The 22,196-nt window shown below is 39.2% G+C and overlaps 1 protein-coding gene across 1 annotated transcript in view; it reads right to left on the bottom strand.

Moving 5' to 3' along the window:
* Window positions 1-22,196, bottom strand: part of ago3a (argonaute RISC catalytic component 3a) — a 479,754-nt gene that overhangs the window by 140,332 nt on the left and 317,226 nt on the right. The gene's annotated exons all lie outside the window — the stretch shown is intronic.

The raw sequence follows: 22,196 nt of genomic DNA on the forward strand, positions 1-22,196 counted from the left end.
GTGATGTTGATGTGCGCTATTACAAGGCCAAACATGAACCGATCATTTAGTTTAGTTTAGTTTAGTTTAGTTTAGTTTAGTTTTATTTTATTTTATTATACTTTTACTTTACTTTACTTTACTTTATTTAACTTTACTTTACTTTACTTTACTTTATTATATTATATTATATTATATTATATTACATTATATTTTTTCATTATATTATATACTTTACTTGATTTGATGTTATGTTTTTTTTAATTTATCATTATTTTTATTTTATTATTATTATTTATTATTATTAGGCCCGAGCGCCACAAGCTGGCGAGAGGCCTATTAGTCTCGTATGGCCGTGCAAAGCACGGCTGCGAAAGTGCGCACGTAGTGCGCACGAAATCGAGCGCGAAGCGCTCGCCCACTTCCAAACACTCACTAACGCACTCCTCCACTCATGCACGCCCCGTGCATACTAATTAGTTGTAGGAAAATGGAACATTACCGTTGTAAACGGGCGAAGCCCGTGCAAAAGTTCGCACTAAACGAGCACTTTACATTCGCGGTCGTCATCCCCATATAAAGCACTCATTTGCGCTAAGTAGCTCACGAATACGTTCCCCATCTCTTGCATGTTCCGTGCATATAAGCATGTAATGCAAAAATTGAACATTATTACTGTATAGAGGGCCAAAAACACAAAGTGGGCGGAGCCCACTCAAAATTATCGAAAGTACCCGTCAGTGACCAGGGACCCACACCATGAGGTAGGAAAGCGCGAGCGCTTTCCGAAAATGTATAGTTTATGATATTTGAAAAATGGGAAACATTGTTTTCGCATCGGAATATTCTTCTTCTTCTTCTTGTTATTCTCGGGACCAACCCCCCTATTTTTCACCCAGTGAACATTGACGAAATGTCACAAAAATTTGCACACCTCTAAAAATCGTGCCTCTTTACATTCTGGCTATTTCCCTTTTCTAAAATAAAAAAAAATTGGCGCGTCAGCGCCCCCAAATGTACCAAAAATGCATTGAGAGATGGGAAATGACCCCAAAAAAATCTGATCGTAGAATCATGAAATTTGGCGCAGAGGTAGATGGTGACAAGAGAAGTACAAAATATTATTACGGCAACGCCGTCCGCCCAACCAAATGTCAGCCATATTGCTTCAAAAATGGCTAAACATGACTTCGGAGTTTTTCCAAACGTCGTACTTTTACGAACTCCTCCCAGGGCGTTGGCCCTAAAAAACTGAAATTTGGTGAAAATGCTACTGAGGAGTGGGACATCAAAAGTTACCCAAATTACATTGATACCTCTCACGGTCTCTGAGCGGCGAAGCCGCAAACTGTAGCAAGAATTTCAGAAATCTCCCAAATTTAACATTTCTGCCGTTTGCGCAGATAAAGTCCGAATTGCGTCAAATTAGAATCAGTTGTTAAACTCTTTGCCCTAAACCTACTTGAAGTGAAATAAATTAATTTGGAGCCACAGCGCCCCCTACAGATTTTATATGGAGGTTAAATATTTAGTTTTGCGAAATTATATGAAATTTGACACACAACTCAATTTTGGCATCCCCATCAAAAAGTCAATGAGACCCATGTCATAATTGTTATGGCGTTGCCGTAACGATGACCGAAACCTTCCATGTTATTCCAATGGGGAAATCGCCAGAACATGTTTACACTTTAGACTTTCACAAACTCCTCCCAGGGCGTCAGCCCTATTAACCTGGAATTTGGTGAGACTCATCTTCAGGGGTGGACCATCAAAAGTTATCCACATTTTTATTCAAAGAGTCACGGTGTCTGTGCGGCAAAGCCGCACATTTTGCCAAGAATTCAAAATAAAATAGCTTTTTGATGGTAAAACAAAGGGGAGAAGATGTGACAGCGTCACAGATTCAGCAGTAGGCGTAATAAAAGGACAATTGGGGCGCGTTAGCGCCCCCTCCTCTTGCGGCGTGGCGGCGGCGTAGCAAGGGCTGATCATTGCCGCTTGCGGCTATATTTATTATTATTTTTATTGCGGGCCGGGTCGCGGCAGTCTAAGCAGGGACTCCCAGACTTCCTTCCTTATTTTAATTCAATGTATTAATTTTTTCCCTTGATTCCTTGATAAGATATTCACACATGATAGCATAATTACCAGTTTTGTTTAAAAGTATTCAGGTAGATCAAACCAAGTTCATAACACGACTAAAATGGGTTCAGTTTAGGAACAAATAATGACAAAATGGAGTAAAATAGGCTTAGTAACAATGTAATTAATACGCCCTTAACCCCTTCATTGAGTTACTAAGCCTCATTATTAATAAAATATTTGTTCATAATTACTTAAGTATTAAGGTTGATTAAAGGGTAGTTAAAATGGTACAGACTAATCTACAGACACACTTTTTAAATGTTATTGTCAGTATTATAAGACTATGAAAAACCAATTGCTTGAAATTATAAATTATACCATTACACTCTCTTCAGGATAGTTCCATAGAGATTCAGAATCTTATTTTCCATCCTGGCCCCAGAGGGAAGCTTATTGTACATGATTTTAGTGATTAATTGATTGTTGTGACTCTGATTTGGATGTACAGAAAATAATGTCAATTTAACTTTATTTATTTATTTGTAAAATCTGTAGAAAAACATGCGGAAAATCTAAATTGACAATGGATTCTATGGAGTTGACTAATCCTTTCATTGATAAAGTAGCTCTGTTTGATTGATGAGATAAGCACAGACTAATCCAGGATTGATTACCGGGTGGGTCTCGCCCTCCGGTTTGATTAACATGCACTTCACACTTGATCTTAGTGATTTTCTCAGTCACTGAGTGTTCATCTGCAGAGACCTAAGAGTGAAGTGAGTAAAATGTTTCTGTTGTTATGCAAATGCGACACGTGATGCCGTCTCTATGTGAAGAAATGAGGAATGCAAAGTTGTATTGAAGCGTAATAAGCAGTCTGAATCATAATGATCAAAAAAGAACATTTAATTCAAGCGTCTATTTCAAGCATCAATTGCTGTAAGTTCTCAGTACTAATTTGATATAATTTTATCTTTATTTTTCCCTTCCATTCCTTATTAGGAAATGAGAGGTTTTGTCTATAGGAGTTTTTGTTTATAAGAGTTTTGTTTATAAGAGTTCTTCTATTAAGAGTGTTTTTTTAAACTTCCTTTAAGTTATCTGTCCTTTTCCTCTGTATCTACCTGCGTTGCAACAATGAAATTTCCCCATGTGTGGACAATAAAGGAATACCTTATCTTATCTTGAACATGCGGATTTTAGGAACATTCTATTAATTAGCAATTGTTTGTCAGTTTCATATAAGGAACAACACATTTCCACACTATTTATGATGTAATTTAAAGGTGATTCACAACATTCATAAAGTCGGCCTCTCAAAACCCGGGAGTGTTTTGGACAAACTCACAAAATTTAGAATCACCCAAGCTTCAGTAATGAACATATTACAAAGGATACTTCAAAATGGAATCTATAAAATAATAACAAGCAGAGTACAAACCCATACATGTAGTAGGAGTTGTCCAAGCTACCTTCTATGTTTTAAGCTCCTTTTCTTGTTCATTGGCTCTGACCCTCTCTGCTTGTGTGTTTACCCTGCTCACCTCTCTGTCGTAAAGCCCAGGCTGAGTGCACCGAGCCAGGCAGAGCAGAGCGGAGCGGAGGGGAGCAGAGGGGAGATAGAGCGGAGATCTCCCCACACCTGTTTCTCATTCCCGAGCTCATCGCGCCTGACAGCCCAGAGAGGAGAGTGAGGAAGGCCAGTGCCGACCAGAGCAGAGCAGAGCCACTGGAAATATGTGAGCCAGATATAAACCGGCCCTAAAACAGGATCATGTACCCCATACATCACAACACGTACACATCTTTGTCATGGGTTGATCTTGAGCCACACTTGGATTCATTGGTTCCATGTTCTTTTGGCATGAAAGTAAGCAATTGAATCACTTGTTATATTCAGCAGAGAGTCACAGCAGGTTTTAATCATCAGTTTAGTGCTGATTTGTGCTTGGTTTGGTCCTGTTTCTAGTCCTGGTTCAGTCCTATTCTCGTATTCCTGCTTTAGATTTTGTTTTTTGTCACTGTTTATTCTAAATTCTAATGTGTTGTTTGTGCAAGTGTGAACGCACCCTAAGCAGCTGTTGGAGGTAATAATACTCAAATACATAATATCAAACAATAATGAGATACAACACAATTAATAATACATCTTTTTACACATTGCATTTTGATATCATTGTACCATATATTTTCCTATTACTGTCAGTTTGAGGCACGCACACAAAAAAAGGTTTCCCATCCTTATTAAACGAAACCAGGAAAAGCATTAATTATTTGTGAGTCTGTTTCATCATTAGTCAAGTTTATGCTCATTTAAAAAATATTATTTTGACCATTTTTGAATTGAAAAAAGGGATCAAAGTACTCTACATGTGCGATAATAAGTCATATTTACCTCACAAGCTCAGGTTGTAGGTTTGACAGTGAGTTTCTGCAGTGGGGTTTTGAATTATCCCAAATGTGTTACTCTGGTGTCTTAAAATAACAAACAAAGAAAAATGTTCAAATGCACAGGTTAAACAACATCAGTACTGCTGTCAACAAAGGAAATGCTCAAAATAGAGGTTTGCATTTCTCAACTTGTGCTCCGTCACGCTACATTTGAGGCACCACCAGACCGGAGCCATATACTCGCCCCGCCATCCCGTCCACATCTGGGATAAGTAATGCAATCTCCCCGCATCCACGACCTCCGACCTCACGCCCAAGACACTTCCTGCTGCATGTGCGGTGCCAAGTGACCTCCGCCTCATTTGACGCCGGTTTTGACCCCGCAGAGCAGCGCTTCCATGTTAGACTGTGTTGCTATGTGGTCCTAGATGGTTTAGAAGGAGCAGGTGGCTAAGTTCTAGTGGCACTCAGCTGTTTAGGAGCCTGTTAGCTAGTAGTGATAATCCTGGGAAAGCTGTGAAAGAACACGGATGGAAAAGGTGATACATGCAATTGCTACATGTACAGTATAGGCGTTTAAAGTTGATATAATGTGTGAGGTTTTTTAGCCGAAAAATCATTTACTGGAGGGCATAATGGAATGCCTACAGCATTCCGTCCCATTCATTCAATTAAATGTTCTTCATCAATAAATATTCTGGATTTTAACCCTTGTGCTGTGGCCTATTTTTCATAAAAGGCCTGACTAAAATGAGCCCCAGTACAAACTGAAGTGGTTCCTGAACTCTTTAGGGTACAAACAATTGGCTGGACCTTTTATGAAGCTGATCCTCTCGGTTTTGTGTTCTGATTTACTCACAGGAAAATGTTTAATCCCATTAAAATCCCATTTGAAATAAGAAAATAAAAAAGGCGGAATCCATACACATTTCCTATCAAAAAATGTTTCTCCATATTTCAGTTTTTTTTTTTATTTGTGGGTTTGGAGTACAAACTGAGCCTGATTCTTCCCAGAATGATTGATTTCACTGGAAATAAGTAGGGTAAAGCTTCTTTATATATATAGCACCTATAGCACATATATAGCACCTTGAAAGCTCCCTATTATCAGATGGTTTCTAAAATGGGGGCACAAAAGATTTAAACTACTTGGACGCCTTAGCCTTTGTCATTAAAGGGGACAGATTATACAAAATCAACTTTAAAGAGCTTTTAACCTTTAGTTTCTTCATCAGTAATGCACTCAAAGTTTGAGTAACCACGTATTTTCCTGCAACTGAGGCTTGAGTCCCCCCAAAAATCCTGTTTTCACCTATCCCCACCCTCCATTATTTGATAAACTAAGACTCTGAGGGACACATGTAGGGTTCTAAAATGTCATGTAGAAACTTTTCAAAAATAAGAACATGTAAATAACAATCTGCTGCTTGTTACATTGAAATGTCACTATGAAGAGGCGGGGCTTATCAGTTCAGCAATTTTGAACAGGAAGTCAATGGATCTGTTTCTATTTCCAAGCTGTTTTAGATCAGTATTGCAGTTGGCAATGAACAAAATGTAAAATAATCAATGATCTACTCATGTTATGATTCAACACCAGTACAGGAAAAAGCACAATATGTCTCCTTTAAAGTAAATAAAGATTTTGGATGGAAAAGATCTGAAAGTGGCTCTGTCTCAATTTTGACACCCATAAAACACTGGAAATTGAGCTAAGGACTCCACTTGTTAGCGTACTAAGGAGTGAAGCAGTGTAAATCATGCTAAGAACAATAGCAGTGTCTTTTGATAGCAGTATTTCAAGGCAAAGCACCAAAAAGGCTCGGTCTGGTGGAGGCGTGTGGACTTTTAAAAACACAAAACAGCACTTCTGGATCCGCAGGGTGTCTGTGCTGACTTCTCAAGATGGAAACAGCTGAATATGTAAGGTCCCTTAAACATGCACACACTTCATTATGATTCTGTTACTGTATTGGCGGAACTAAACCGTTAAACATTATGACACAGTAACTAACTTAAAAGCTGCATAAAACACAAACTATAGAGCTCGGGATAGGACTTGAAACTCTATGGTTATTGGCAAAGTTGGTCATCTTGTTGCAAAATGTGCCAAATTTCCATGGAGATGTATTAGAAAAAATAAGAAGCCATACAATAAGCCATGGATAAGCTGCTGGATCACGACTGGGATACACATCAGAATACTTTTGAATGAACGCTAAATTTAGTATTTATTTAGCATCTTAATTGGTTTATCATTGAACTAACTGGAAAAACAAGTATATATTGTATATGATTTGATGACACAATCACATTCTCTATACACCATTAGCGTAGCAACCAACCTTCCAATCCCACCCGGGCCAAGAGTTTTCAAAGTCAAAATAACAAAAACACAACTTCAGAACAGCCATTCAAGATCGCCCTGCTAAATGCTGCTTCTACCTCTCGGCTGTATACTCTTAAACTCGTCTGCTTTGTCCCTAAATGCCTAACCTAAACAACACATTCTGCTTACTCATGCCTCTGCTGGACGTTTGTCTGTCTCACCTTGCTCTGGAAGTGTGAGGCGGTCTGTCCCTCCTTTCCTACGCCCAAAATAAATGTACAATGGGGCTGTATTCAAATTCTAGAAATTCTTGGTCGACTAAAAAAGTGTACCCCAAACTTGCAGAAAATCTCTTCTTTAAGCTAATTTAGTCCTCTCACACATGCAAAGTTGACAGTTTTGAGACCGGATTATGACAAAGTAAGCCTATTTAGACACCGATTATTCATTTTCTCATTTTATTCACATTTGACACCTAGCCAACATGTATCTTCTAATTACCATTCCTTCTTTGATAAAGCAATTTTCAAATTAATTACAAATTAGTTAGTGACTCCGACTTTATATAACATCATAAATCTACTTGTTTCTTTACTGCTTCAAACTTTGAACTCCTAACTTCAATCCAATCCACTTCTTAGTCACCAGTCAGCAAGTCTACATTGTGTTCTTTGTCACTATCCAAGAAAATATATTATTTTTTTGATGCAACTGAGTAGGATTTAGGACCAAAATTATAACATTTTTTTATAAACACCAGCCATACAGGTAGAATGCATCGTTGGCATCTACACGTGACAACCTTATCCGCCCCTGACCTTCCCACATACAGTATATACTTCGAGTTGACGTGTTGGTGAATAACTGACCTCCCTGTTTTCTCACAGAATGCCAGCTCTGCTATTGTTTGGCCTCAGGAAAGACGTGGAGCCAAAGGGCCATGCCTCTCTGTGCCTCTCTGATCCCAGTGGAAATTCCAGAATGTCCTGCACAAATATTGATCTTTAATATCATAAAAATTGCTTATACCACATTCCTGTCATTCCGATCATAGAAGTTAGATTAGCAGTGTATTATAGATTTCACTTGTACAGATGGCAGCTATCCAGACATTCACATTACTGTTTGGCAACGACCCATGGGTCAGTGGCACATTGGAACAAAACTCGAATTCATGTACGCCCAAACAACCCAACTGTGGCACTCGCTCAACTATTCTGACATTTTTTCGGAACACATGCCACCCTTTCTCTTTCCCTTGGAACTAAAGCAACAGAGTGTGTCTCCTTGGTGTAAAAGGCTAATCAAAACGTCGTAACAGTGTGGTGTGCTCACGAGGGTCAGGGGGTAGAGGTCACCGGGGAGGGGTCACGGCAGGAGGGACGGCCGTGCGGTTGTGTTTGGGTCAAGCGCCAGATCTGGGTCACAGAGACAATCCATTAAATGTATTGACAGTAGTTTGTGAGGTTGTACTGCACAACACATGACAACAACAAATACTTAATTGACTGACTTCGCCTACAAATGTGCCATGGACAGTGTAGGCACATGAGCCCAAAGCATTCCCTTGAGAAAAAACAACTTTTGGGCAGTGAAGACAGCTCCGGCCTGGAACACTGTCCCAGCCAATATTAGGAACATCACAACACTCAGAACCTTCTCGAGGTTTGTAAAACTTTGGCTCAGGACAGTCAAACCTGCTGTCACAATGTGTAGATTTGACTGTTGTTTATTGTTTATTGATTACTATTTTTGAATGTGTGCTTCATTCTCTCTGTGTTGGATTTCCTGTTTGTGCTGTCCTGCTGTGCCATGTGCTTATGCCAACTGCTTATTCTGCTGCTTTTACTAAGGCTTGTATGGCTTTTAACAATTTGTCCTTTACTTTGCTTTGAGGCTGTCTGTTCTAACATCAATCTGCCATGGGACTGCAGCCGCAAATGAGAGTGATCAACAAAACAAAACACATGTATCCAAAAAAATTACGTGCATTATTTGTGTACATGTTTGTCCCACTCGGGCCTGCGATTGTCATCTTTGTCGAAAGTTACTGCAGTGGGAACTTTCTTCATTCCACAGATGCCCACGGTTACCTGATCCCACTCCCCGACAGTCGGTCCATCCTTTGTCATCCATTTCTTTCTGATGGCCTTAATTGCAGCTGCCAGAAGAACATTCCAAAGATACAATCCATCTATTGTTTCTGTTGTAGAAGTCTAAAGTCCCAGATGCACTGTTTTAAAATCAGGATATACCCTCAAAATGTAATGCAACTATAGAGGCTCGCTTCAATGTGCCATGGCAAGTAACAAGCTGGCTCTTGTCACGTTACCCAGATAATCCAATGAGCATGACTTCTGAGTCACAACAAATGTTTCAATCATTCACTGGTTAGCACACTGTTGACAATTATGACGCATATTCACATGGCAAACACATTCTGGTTAAAATACGTTGTAATTACACATCCTGGCTTGTTTTGGCAACGGTTAGTTGTGGTATGTTCAAGCTATGAGCAAAATGTGCATGTTTTTTGGTAATATTCAGCGTGCTCCGCTTTATTCCTCAGCATTTTAGCACTTATTACTTGCCTTCAAATGCTCACATCTGTCAGTTTCCACCATAATGAAAATTCCAGACGCAAAGCCTTTCTCCAAGCCAGACAAATGGGCTCCACCCAGTTGAAACAGTACCACAACAGGTTAACTACCCTCTGGCCTGGCATTGTTGAACTTCACCTACAGAAGACTGAAAAGTGCTACCTTAGAGGCTTAGGTCAGTGCTGTAAATAGCCACCATATGGCTCCAGTGGTCACCATCAGGAGGAGATGCATGGCTGGCAAATGGTCTGAGATGAGCACAAGCAGGAAACTGGCCACGGCCCTCTCTCCCCTCTTTGAAGTGTCTTTATGCTCTGAGCCGGAGAGCACATGTAGACAGACTAAAAGGCTTAATTTTGTTCTTTCAAATACTTCTGGACATATGTGAAAGTAAGTAAGCAGCGTGGTTATCAGCAACATGACACTAAAACTGTGTTGGGAAGTAACTAAATACATGGACCAAACATTTTTTTTTATGGTGCATACCAAGCAACTGGAATTTTTACTTCTTATGAACACGAAGATGGTCCCACTTCTCATACAAAATACTGCATGAATCAAAACTATGTAAATCACCACAACATTTATCTGAGTGGTTAACAACATTTAAACAATGCAATCATTTGTCACCAATTAAATCAAACATTATTCGATTATTTATCATGACATTCATATCAAGCTTACGCCTTGGTCAGACTGCCCACAGAGTTGACTACAGTTTGAACTGGTATTCTTGTACACGTGTTCACGCAGTAACTAACCATTTATAAAGGAAAAAACACTGAAAGCTGCGGAGTGCCATGAAAATAGACTCCCAGCACCTCGGCTAGCACTACCACCATGGGCAGTCTGAGCGGGGTTACATTTCTTTAGCCTACAGCATAAGCCATATTGTTTACATATAAGTTAATTCAGCTGGAACGCTCTGAAGTTGGAACTCGTTATAATCAAGTGAGAAATAACCAACCTCCCAGTTGTTTGCGCAGCAATAGAATACCAATTTTGGTTAAGCCACTCTTTCATTGGGACTTGGTGGTGTTCAGAATACAGTTACTTTTCTAAAGTCACATAGAAAACACAGCTCTTGTGGTGAGTCCCTGACTAAAGATAGACACTTGCCATTCTGGAATGGTCAAAATAAGTCTGGTCAATGTACACTGACTGCAGAACATTCAAATTAAGACCAGTTTAGAGACAACATCACCAACCTTAATACAATATAGCAATAAAACAAAGAATCAACGAGAACTGCAATAAAACAATACATTTATTGTTTGATTGTAGTTCTCGTTGATTCCTCTGGTTCGACTTACTGTGTAGTAGTAAAAAAGTGCTGACAAATGTCAAATGTAATTTGGAAAAATATTTAGGCATGAACTATGTGTAATGTCTTTCATATACAAGGTGACATATTTTTAGTAGAGGGAGATTATTTATGGGCATTCTGTTTACTCACGTTGCAAATGCTCAGCTTGGCAATTTGTCTGTTAAAGATAGCTTACATTTAAATCACAACAGACAGCTTAACGATGAATATGCACATACTGTAGCTCAGTTTGTCAAGTCTAAGATGAAGCTGCTAGAGACATCATTCCGTGCAGAACAGCATAAGTCTAATCAAGTGAGTGAATGCTCATGTAGAAAAAGTATGTGGTGGTGGAGTGGTTAAGGCACAGCGCACGTGTGCCAGGCTACAAGTGCAGTCGGCCGCAGTGTCATGAGTTCAAATTCCGACTCCAACAATGTACTGCATGTCCTCCCTTCTCTCTCATCCCCCATTTCACTCTGTCCTTTCCTGTCTAATAAAGCCTACGGGCAACATAATCTCAAAAGAAAAAGCAACAGAATGTTATAGAAATGTGTGCTGTAGAATGTAAAATCCTACATTTGTCTGTCCTACAAACTTTACAAAGTGTGTTTTTTTATTTTTTTTTTATTATTGTTTTATTGTTAATGCTAGAGAGGAGATGTCTTCCTTATTTGACAGACACAATCTACAAGTAAGCTCTGTGATTGCACATCCCAAAATTTGCTTAGCTTTTATATTGCATAAGCATGATATGGGCTGGTTTCTCCAGCCTTATTATAAAGATATTGTTGTTGTATATAATGTATTTGATAGTCAAATAAAATGGCTTTTCGCTTCCTCCCTTGATAAACTGCAGTCCCAGCCACTAGTTTGTATGTTACATTTTCAGATTTTGCACAAAACAAGGCATCCACGGTTTTTGTGTCTTACTGCTTTAGCTGGAATTTTGAGATTTTTTACAAGATGAAGAATTTAGACCGACAGTACGCAAACTTCAAAGCTCTGGCTCACAGAAGGGGAGGTTGACTATGTGCCCCTCTAGAATCTGTCATACAGCTGGCACAGAGCCGATGCTAGTGCAAAAACCTAAGCTAATTGTCTACAAACCTGCAGCCAGCTCCTTCCATGTGCACACAGAGGCAATAAATATCATCTTATTTTACTTGGACTGATCTATAGCTTCCAATTAGTCACATTCTTCAAAGCTTTACATCCAAAGCGGGCCACTTCCACGTGAACATTAGCCCTGGAGCACGTGCATAAGCTAAATCACAATGGTTTCCACATGGTTTCATTTCACATGGCCGCTGCTTGTTAGCTAATGAGCGACAGCACAATTGTGTCATCTGGAAAAGAATATTAGTTAATTGAACAAACAAAAATGAAGTGGACTAAAAGGTATTCTGTGGATATTAAAAGAGATTACATAAACAACTGGGTACAACTATTATTAACTAGAATAAATGCATGTTGATTTGATAGGCTACTCAATTACCTTAACATTTCTAAGGTGTTATATTCAGGAAATTAAATTTTCCGATATGTACAGGTTTGGTTAAAATCAACACACTCTTGTTTTAATTCTGTGTACTTTGCAGAATAATTTTGCGCTTTCAGTTAATAGACTTGGAAGACTGGTAGGGCTAGCAACAATTTCCAAAGCATATAGGCCCTTGGAAATTGGAACTAGCAATAGCTTGGCATCAGGAAACATAATGATTAATTCTGCAAAAAGCCTATTTTGTTAAGGATGTCAATGAGGTTGGAGTATTTATGCTAGCAAACTGTAATAAAGCGTAGATAATACTTGATTATCAACCCCTAACCTTAACCGACTTAACCATGCAGGGCCTTGCTATTTCAAAATAATAACTTGTTCTTTGCGTTTAAAAATAATAATTTAGTCTTTTGGTACAGGATGTGATATAATGGAACTCCACTTCATACAGTGGCTGCAGCAAGACGCTCCTGAAAGGTTTTTTAGCATGCTAGTTTTATTAGCCTTTCCACTATCTTTCACTTATAATTTGTAGTAGCCTCAAAACTAAACATTGCAAACAAAGCCTCTTGTCAGTCATGCAAAGGTCTCAGGTTGGAGTTAAACAAATCCTCATCAAAGTAGATTCACGGGCCATTAGTTTTTCCTGTTTCAACGGAAAGAGGAAGTTGTCCCTTCTCTTGTGCCCTGCAGGAAGACACGGAGCTCACCTGTTCTTCTGAGGAGGTGTTGATTAAGGTAAGTGCTTGTGTGACAGTTTCTATTGTACCCCCAGGCCCAGAAGATCAACCAGACTTTTGTTCCAACTTTAAAAAAAAAGACCCAGACTTTTCCTATTCCTATTCGCCGTGGTGGTCGGTTAGCCATAAACAGGTGAGTGTCAACACCTTTCTTGTTGCAAAGACGCAGGACTAAGTGGATGTGTCTCGTAAGGTTGTGTTGCGGTGACAGTCTGCGCTGTTCTTCTTTTTGATCAGTTTTTGAGGTCTCACAAAGAGCGGCCATGAAGTTGATTTAAAGTTAAAACACATCATTTGGTGTTGGGCTCACACTGCACATTCTCGTCTTAACTTGTGTTTCAGATGGTTGTTCAAGCAGAAGCAGCAGAAAAAGTAGACTATAGGTATATACAGTAGGCCTATGCACTATGTTTTACCTCCAGGTACAGCTACAATGTCAAAATTCATACTTATGTTTGATCTTTGTCCCCAGATATGAGGTAAACATGTTGAAATCACATATTGCTTTTACTGTTTTGAAGATCTTATCTTAATTACATTGGGCATGTTAGTGTTGTCATTTGGTGTCATTGGTATGATGGTAACACAACTGTCCAATCAGAATGCAGGATAAGTTTCTCACATTGATCCTACAATTAAAACCGTTTGATTAAAGCCTGCTGTCAAAGTTAACGTTTTAGATCATGTAATGAATGAATGAGGGAATTCTGGAGGAGATGGCGCTTTCACCTCAGGCCTCTCCATAAACTGAGAATGGGAAAACCTTGTATTTGTCCTCTCTATACAGGTGAAGGCACAGGCAACACAGGTTCAGTTGTGATTCCTTTCTTAAATAAGTACAGGTGCAAATACGTTACAACAGAATTACGTGTCAATGAACAGAATTCACAAACACAGGAACTTGCTTTGGTGATTCGGTGCAACATAAAACAATGAACAATGATAAAACGACCCATATAAAGTAAAAAAGAAAAAAACAATTTAAATCTGCTATAGGATCAAAATTAAAATAGGCTATTTTTGTGCAGAGGCTGCATGTTTCTCCCCATGTTTCAACCCAAAACATGCACAGTAGGTAATCTCCAGCTACAGAAGTCCTGAACAAGGATTCCCGTCTGATACACTAAACTTTACAGCTGAACTGTAACGAATTTCACTCACAAGGGATTAATGAAGTATAACTTAACCTATGTCATAATATTAGAAACGTTGCAAGTTAATTCCATAGCTACCTAAGGCTGATAACTAGAGTTCAGTGAATTTTCTTAATCAGATCAACACAAATGAATTCCTCCAGTATTTCTTTTGCCACATTTGCATGACATGATTTGGTGGCATGACAGGCCTATTTGGCAGGCAAGATGTTCACTTTACAAAATTCAAGGCTTTGTCCCAATATTGTGCTATTTTTAAACATAGTTATGTTTTATTTTAGGCTAAAAATGTATAGATATTTACAGTAATTAAATATAAGCAACACTTCTTTTGAACACACTTCCATGTTACAGCCATCGGTGACACAACAACATGACATTCTGTCTGCCTCAGCTCAACCAATAGCCCTCCATAAAATTCTGGAGTAAGTAAAGTTTTGAAATATGTACTTTAAACATGTGAGCCACAGCCATAATATAACTATGAAGCCTATCATGTTAATTGTTTTGGGAGAACATGTGGTTGAAATGATGAATGTGGGACATAAATTTACAGTCACATGAAAGCCCCCTGAACAAGTGTTTCATGTTAGCTCAGGAGGGAGGAGTTCTTATATCCCAGTGGGGCATTTACTGTTACTCTGCGTAGCTCACGTCTTTTGAGAGTCTTTTGGCAAATGTCAGCCTGATGTTGGCCTTGTGTGAGCGCTGTTTTTCATGCCTGTCAGTCACTGAGGTGGTCCGAGCTCTTAACCCTGTGGAGTTTCAAAGAGACTAGGGGACCAGCCCGCCTTCTGCCATAATCAGAATCACATTGTCTAAAGCTATCGGCCCATGGTGGAACTCGGAGGCTTATGAGTTTGACTTTGATTAGGCCTGGACTCTTTGATCTGGTAAAGCTCCTGCAGGAAGAATAGTGCCCCTTCATCAGAGAGTAGGGACCAGTCCAGAATCCCCCCCCCAGGGCCTGTCGTCAATTTGAGCGGGAAACACAAGTGCGGCCTGGCTCCAGACATGGATCTCCCCAGGCTGCTCCCAAACTAACGCCATTAAATCAACTGGATACTAACCCTTGGACACAACGGATCTGACACGTTGACACCGTCTAAGTGACGATGGCAGGGATAATTACCAGAGCTGGACAGAAGCACGAATTGTTCAGAACGTTTTGAGGATATTCAGAGAAGATGTCTTGCGCATTTGAGAGACACGTCTACTGACTCTCTTGCATTCGAATAGAAAGTCAGAGGGTCTGACTCGCTGGGTTATCTTACTGATATTATTGACTATTGGCACGGTTTACATAAATGGTTCAAAGCGTCTCACCCGTAATCTCCTTCAATTTTGGTTTTAATGAAGCAATCAACATAATGTCCCCTAGTATCCTAGTATCAGAAAAAGGAGGGGAGGGGTCATAATGCAGGGGTGGGCAATTATTTTCTTCCGAGGGCCATATTCGAATCCAGGCAAGTAGCGGAGATCATTGGTGTGAAAAAAATAATAATCAAAAAATCTAAAATAAAATATCACTTTTCTGTCTTTTCTGTTTACTTTTATTATTTAATTAATTTCACGTCATCTGTATTAAGGATACAAGTGCAGATAGATGCCTAAGGGGCAAAAATAAAAATATTTTTATTTTATTTTTTTCATTTATTTTTTAATACAGTATTACTTGGCATGTACGGCTGGGTTATAAAGACATACGGGCCGTATGTGGCTGTAGTTTGCCCACCCCTGTCATAATGGAAAGAAGTTCTGAAGGATTGGAGGGCTTCTATAATCATATCCAATGCTCTTCACCAACTTTAGTAATAAAACTTTAAAGCAGCAGTCAAGTTTAAGTCTTTTTGCTGGACATAACAGAGGTGAGTTGATGTCACCTAACCTAGACGTTTAAAAAAAGAAACATACTTTTTTGGCTTAACTTGGACAGTGGGAAGGTTGTGCAAAAAAAAAAAGGAGTGAAAGACAGCACGTCCTCACAAATCACAGTGCTGAGAGCTCAGAATAGTGCCGTTGAAGCAGGGGATTTTTGGGTAGCTGAATATAGTCCCAGAACTAAATTTAGACCAGCCCTGGAGAAGAATCACACCTCCAAATGTCCCACATAACCAAACTCCTTCTTTTCTGCTCTTTTCTCATTACAATACTTAATCCAATGGTCATCGTGTCCGTATGCTGCTGGAGTCTTCCTGCTGTGTCACCCGGAGCCACACACTTGTGCTTGTGGCCTGGCTGGTGCCATCCAAACATCATCAAATAGAGCTTGACCCCACTGGCCCTTTTGCCTCAGACCTCCCACTCGCCGCTTGTTTTCTGAAGGCCACACGTTTGCTTTGGTCAGCGTCTCCTGTCAGTCTCTGGGCTCATGTTTGTCCAAGTAACTTCTGTTGCCGTTTCACACAAATAACTTTTCCTTTGAGCCACCGTAAAACTGTTCACGCTGCGGACGATACCAAAAAAAACTTTCACTAACCAATACAGTTACAGTTTACAGTGGTTTCCATCAAATGTTCACTCATTATTTTGACTGCTTCTTATTCAACTTCTGCCCCACTTCCAAATCTTTCATAGATAAGTTGCTGCCGAAAGGGAAAAGCTAATCATCCCTAGTCTATCAAGCATGATTACAAATTTGCAAGTAGCAGCGCGTTTCCAGATAGCACTTCTTTCTTCTGATATCAACAGATTAGAAAACACCTTCTTTCACCAAATCTGTCTATCTAATTGTTATTCTCGACCCTTTTGAGCTATCTTATCAGCGGAGGGGTTCCTGTGTTTTCTCGGGGGACGTGGCTTTTTACAAGGAAACGCTATAAACAGGAAGGCAGCTCCATTGGAGTGAGTGAGACAGACCAGAACACACAGGGACACAGTGTAGGACATCTATCAAGTATCCGGGTTTATTTGCACACTTGACAGCTCTATACGTGACCTGTCAACGGCGAGTGGAAGTTTACCCCCAGTAAACTCATGGTGATCACCAGAAAAACGATTCAGATGAGGACGTTTCAGAAATCAGAGCAGTTTTGAAAAGGGTAGATTTGGAAATGACATGTGTGTATGATATGAGCTTGAGGGAGTTGAGTGTGTTGGAGAAGTATATATTCCATATGAGTGTTGTTTTGCACTTGAAATGACTTGTAAAGTCTTGCAAAGACTTTACAAAAATGTTAACCTACATGTTGACTTTAAGACTGGCATTTAATCAGAACAGCTAACTGGAATAATGAAATCCTAAACCTAAGGTGTATCTATTTGATAACCTGGCAAAAGCCAGACTGATATTACATTTTAATGAGGGCAGCTCTGTAATATGGCACCCATTGAAATCGTCTGAAAAGAGGAGGGGCTTCTTGCTTGGTTTTAACTACAAGCATATTTACATGCTTGACACAAGAGTGTTTGGCTAAATTAATGTGTAGCATCATGCCTTCTGTTTTGAACTATGCTACCTTGTTAGCAATTATTAGTAAATTATTTTTGTTGGAAAATAAGCTTTCTGCATCAAAAGTTGCTGTGTGGGCAAAGGACAAAATGGATTCTTGTGAGTTTGGAAACTCAAACATTGAGACAATCCAGTCAGGATAACCTGCAAGGTTTTAGTGAGTTACATGACAATTACTGTGTAGACTGCTACTGGGGCAGCTCCAGCTCTGTTTAGCCAATAAGGTTAAACTCAAACAGGTTTTGCTATACGAAATAACAAAGGTTAAATGCTGAACACAGTTTGCAAACATAGAAACTTGTCTCGCTGTTAGGTGCAACATAAACAAGGAATAATAAAATAATAATGATAATAGCAACATCTATGGAGTCAAATATGGAATGCATAAATTAAGAATTTACTAATAAAATGTAGGTAAAAAAAAAAAAAAAAACTTGGTATGTACACAAATATTTACTCAATAAATTACAGATGGTTGGAAATAGTGCAGAGCGTGAACAGTGGGTGAATAGTATTGGTTGAATAAATGTTTCCTGCAAGTCAGTTATCCTAAAGCCTTTGATCTTGATTCAACAACAATCCCTTAAGCTTTGACAAGATTTATGAATCATTCTAAATCTTCCATGTCACAATGTTTCATAACCAGGAGGAACCTTACCTCACAGGTGCTGATAACATGCTGTTGAACTTATTTACTTTGGATGGCACACGCTCCATATAACTATAGAGAATTACAAATTGAATGTTTTGCTCTCATATCAGCAGCAGTTTGTCTCCGGCTCATCCCCGCTCTGCACTTCAATCGGCAGAACAAACAGAGGAGTGGGTCCGTCGGTCAGAGAGGGCCAGAGCTGCAGCTGTGTCAGCAGGATGTGAGCAGAAGGGAGCGGAGCGAGGCATGCATGTGTTTGTGTTGGGTTCAGTCTTGTGTACTTATCATACTGCGTGAATGATAAAGAAAAGGTGTGTAAATCAGGACCAATATCTGCTTGATTAATGAGTAATTGCTTGATAGTGGTCAGGCTACGACATGACCTTCAGTGATATAGTGTTAAGCGGGTTACACAGATGGTATTACAGAAGGGAATCCCCCACAGTAAAACACATTGAAGGAACTTCAAACAGATGAGACTGCTGTCATGTTCTCTCTTGTAAACCTCACCTCACTTACCTTCTGCGGCATTTGAAAAAATGTGGATTGCCAGGCGGAAACCATGCATGATAGTTTTATTGACCGTTATTTATTAGGCTGTTTGCTTTAGGATAGAGACAGGTGGGCAGAATAGCAATGGGTTAGTAATATGGCCTTTCATTTCAAATTCCTTTCGTATCCTCTTTTCTGCTCGTCCTTGGGCTCAGGTTGTGTGCAAAAGGTACAGTATGTGTTTCAAATCAGTTCCTGGAGAGTTTGGTGGCACATTGTCAGTCAGCCCTGGGAATATTGTGGCTACATAAGTATGTAACCACCTCCTAGCGTGGTGAATAAATGAATAATGCAATTTAATGGGACATGTGTGCTGTTATTATTAGAAAGTTCTTACTGTTCAAAGATCCGAGTTGTCTGTGAAACGACAACCTAAACCCTGTTTAGTCCACTATAGTTTCTGGGAAGAGTCTTGACCCATTTCCCTTCTGGTCAGGCTATTGCCACTAGCTCTTTTTTCTATTTCAAATCCATGTAATTCTAAAGCTGTAACAATGACCGTATTATACATGATGTATTGTGTAGTGGGGACAACAGGAAGGTGACCATGGCTTCCTCTGGCCATTCCCTTGACTTTTCATTCTGACACTATTGATACTACACGATTTCCCCTTCTAGTCCCGGAATACATTGACTCTAACTGTACTGTTTCCCATCACAATGGAGCTTGATGATTACAAACTTAGCATGTATCCTTACTTCTATGGTAGGACGTATGAGCCAATGAGTACACAGAATCCCCATGAATCAGACTTCAGACCATTATTTCCAGATAAGCTACTAAAGCTGGAGAATGTATGGAGAATTTGGAGATTACAGCTTTTCGTTAGTGTGGCAACCACATTAGCCTCTTCATGAACTTTTGATGAGCTACTTAGTCAAGCTAAGTTACTTTAAATAAAATATTACCGCTTCATGTGCAGTGGGCTGGAATTAGTATGTGATTTTCTATTTGGCATTCAAAGATGTATTAGCTTTACTTTATTCCTGTTTTATAATACTTCAGAATAACTTAAATTAAAGTTAGAAAAAAATACATATACAGAGTGCAGCACTTTATCTTTTCGGTTGAATGCTTGGATTAGTTGTCCTTAGCACTCTGTTGGTATTTGGGTGAGGTAAATTATATCTAAATGACAAATAACAAATGGTTTTTGACAACATGTTGCTTACAGATAGAACAGGGGCGTCCAAATTATGGCTCGAGGGCCAAATGCGACCCCCAGACCAATTTTTGTTGGCCATCAGGCTTCCTGATGAAATGGCTCACATTATCCTGAGAAGTACTTTTTTAATAGAAAATTAAACATTCTGTACCATCAAACCTCCATAACAAACCGTTTGATGTGAGACAGATCTGATATTAAGAGTATGAGACTGATTGAAGGTGTGGTAGCACTTACAATTCACAACTTTTATGAATGACTCTCTGTATTGACCATCAGTTTGTGGCCCTCTGCTTCATGAAGAAGGTCCTCTGAGATTGAGAAAGAGGATCCTTAATAAAGTCAATTTAAGCTCTAAAATAAATCTACTTAGCAGATGAATGTGCACTATGTGACTTTTATGATGGTCAGCCACCAGGTTGTCTCCATGGAAATGTTCTTTCACTTGGTTACAATATGGCAGGGTTAAGGTTACTGGTCAGGTCTGTGAAGAGTTCCCAGTAATGTTTTCCAAGGTATTTTAGCAATACAAATATAATGAATGCATGCTAGATAGGTTTGATGGTAGGGAAGGTGGAACATTCCAGGAAAAAATATTCTATCTTCATGGAGACAAGAAGATGGCGGACCTACCACCAGAAAGTTTACACAGTTATATAAAGACCTCTTCCTAGCCTTCCTAACCACTTACACTGAAGCTGAATGGTTCAAGTTCCAGCTCAAGCAAACGTTCGACTTTGTTCCCGCTATTAAGTCAATGACGTCAACACACTCCACAATTACTCAGTTTTCTCTTCTCAAAACAGCACTATTGTAGTTTGCTGCCATCATCTCCTCTCCTCATGAGCTTTGTTGTTGTTGCTGTTGTAGCGAGGACACCAGACAAAGGCTTATTCACCCGAGGTCCTCTCATACCAGACGATGTGGTCAACAGATGATCCGACGAGAATAGGTTCCTCTGTTCAAGTGACACATCTGTATTTTATGCCTCGTTCTTTGCGGTTTGCTTTTGATAGTAGGGTAAACAGTTAAGAACAAAACTATGGTAGTTAGAATTATGAAAATATATTGACTCTCTCTAAGGCTGTTGTTGGTTCAATGCTCAAATCGTAAAACCAGCATTTAAACCACTATCTCACTGGGTTTTTACAACTCTATATTACCAGAACAATCCTGATTGTGAAATTAAACATTTGAAGAAGAATCATACTTAATTGTGGAGAAAATATTACAAAGGCTAAAGGGAGATGACTCCTATTTAAGATGAATAGGATATATTACATACCATCAAAGTTGCATTGTGTGAGACTGAACTGCGTCTGTGTCAAGGTTGGCCCTGAAATGCCATCTTGTAAGAAATGGCTATGTTCATTTATGAGAGTAACCTCATATGAAATCATGCAAAAAGAACTGGAAATGTAAAGGTTAAAAAATAAATGGAGCAACTTTATCGAACACCTAAAATATAAATTGGAAATAATAACCCCTGTGAAACCCCTCGACATGTCGTATTGAAATCAAAACAAAACAAACAATGCATTTTTTTCTTTCAATATCGTTATTTTGTCTTTATTATTTTCATTTACATATATTTTAGGTTTGTTTTAATTTTATTTGTATTATTTATGTATTTCTTAATTTCCTAATTATTATTATGTCTAATCTTTTGCCTTTCTTATTTGTATTAAGTGATATTTTGCTTTAGAGTTGTTGATTTGTGGGAGAGGAAAAAAAAAAAAAAAAGAAGAAATATGAAAATGAGAATGTCCTGATGGTTCCTTCACCTCTAAATGAACTGGACTCTGTGACAGACAGGAACATTAAGTAAAGTTGATCGCTGAATACTGGACAATAGTCCTTTGGTTGAAATGCTGTGGATTGTTGACATGTTCAATAAACTCTTCGTATATATATATATTTTTTAAACCATTAAGTAGTTTGTTTTTGTATAAAGCCATCTTCCTTCTATGCTTTGTAATCATCATCAAAGAAAGCCCTGTTTGACACACAACACTGTTACAAACTTTGATCACAGGGGCTGCCGCTTGCACTGAAAAGAATAGCACAATACAACAGACAAGCGCCGCTCTGTAATCAGCCCTGCCCACTGATAGATTCCATATAAAGATGTCATCTAGAGCGACGCGCCGAGAGGTTCAGTCTGGGCTAAAACGACAGAGAAGGCCCAAAGGTACGAGAAACAGACGTGGCTGGAGTGGAAACTTGCCAACTGACACAGGCTCAGCAGGGAAAGTCAATGATTTACAACGTGTTACCTCAACAGCTG

The sequence above is a fragment of the Eucyclogobius newberryi genome, unplaced genomic scaffold, assembly GCF_026437365.1.
Source record: "Eucyclogobius newberryi isolate DKJ021-1_F unplaced genomic scaffold, fEucNew1.0.hap1 SCAF_3, whole genome shotgun sequence".
Classification (NCBI taxonomy): Eukaryota; Metazoa; Chordata; class Actinopteri; order Gobiiformes; family Gobiidae; genus Eucyclogobius; species Eucyclogobius newberryi.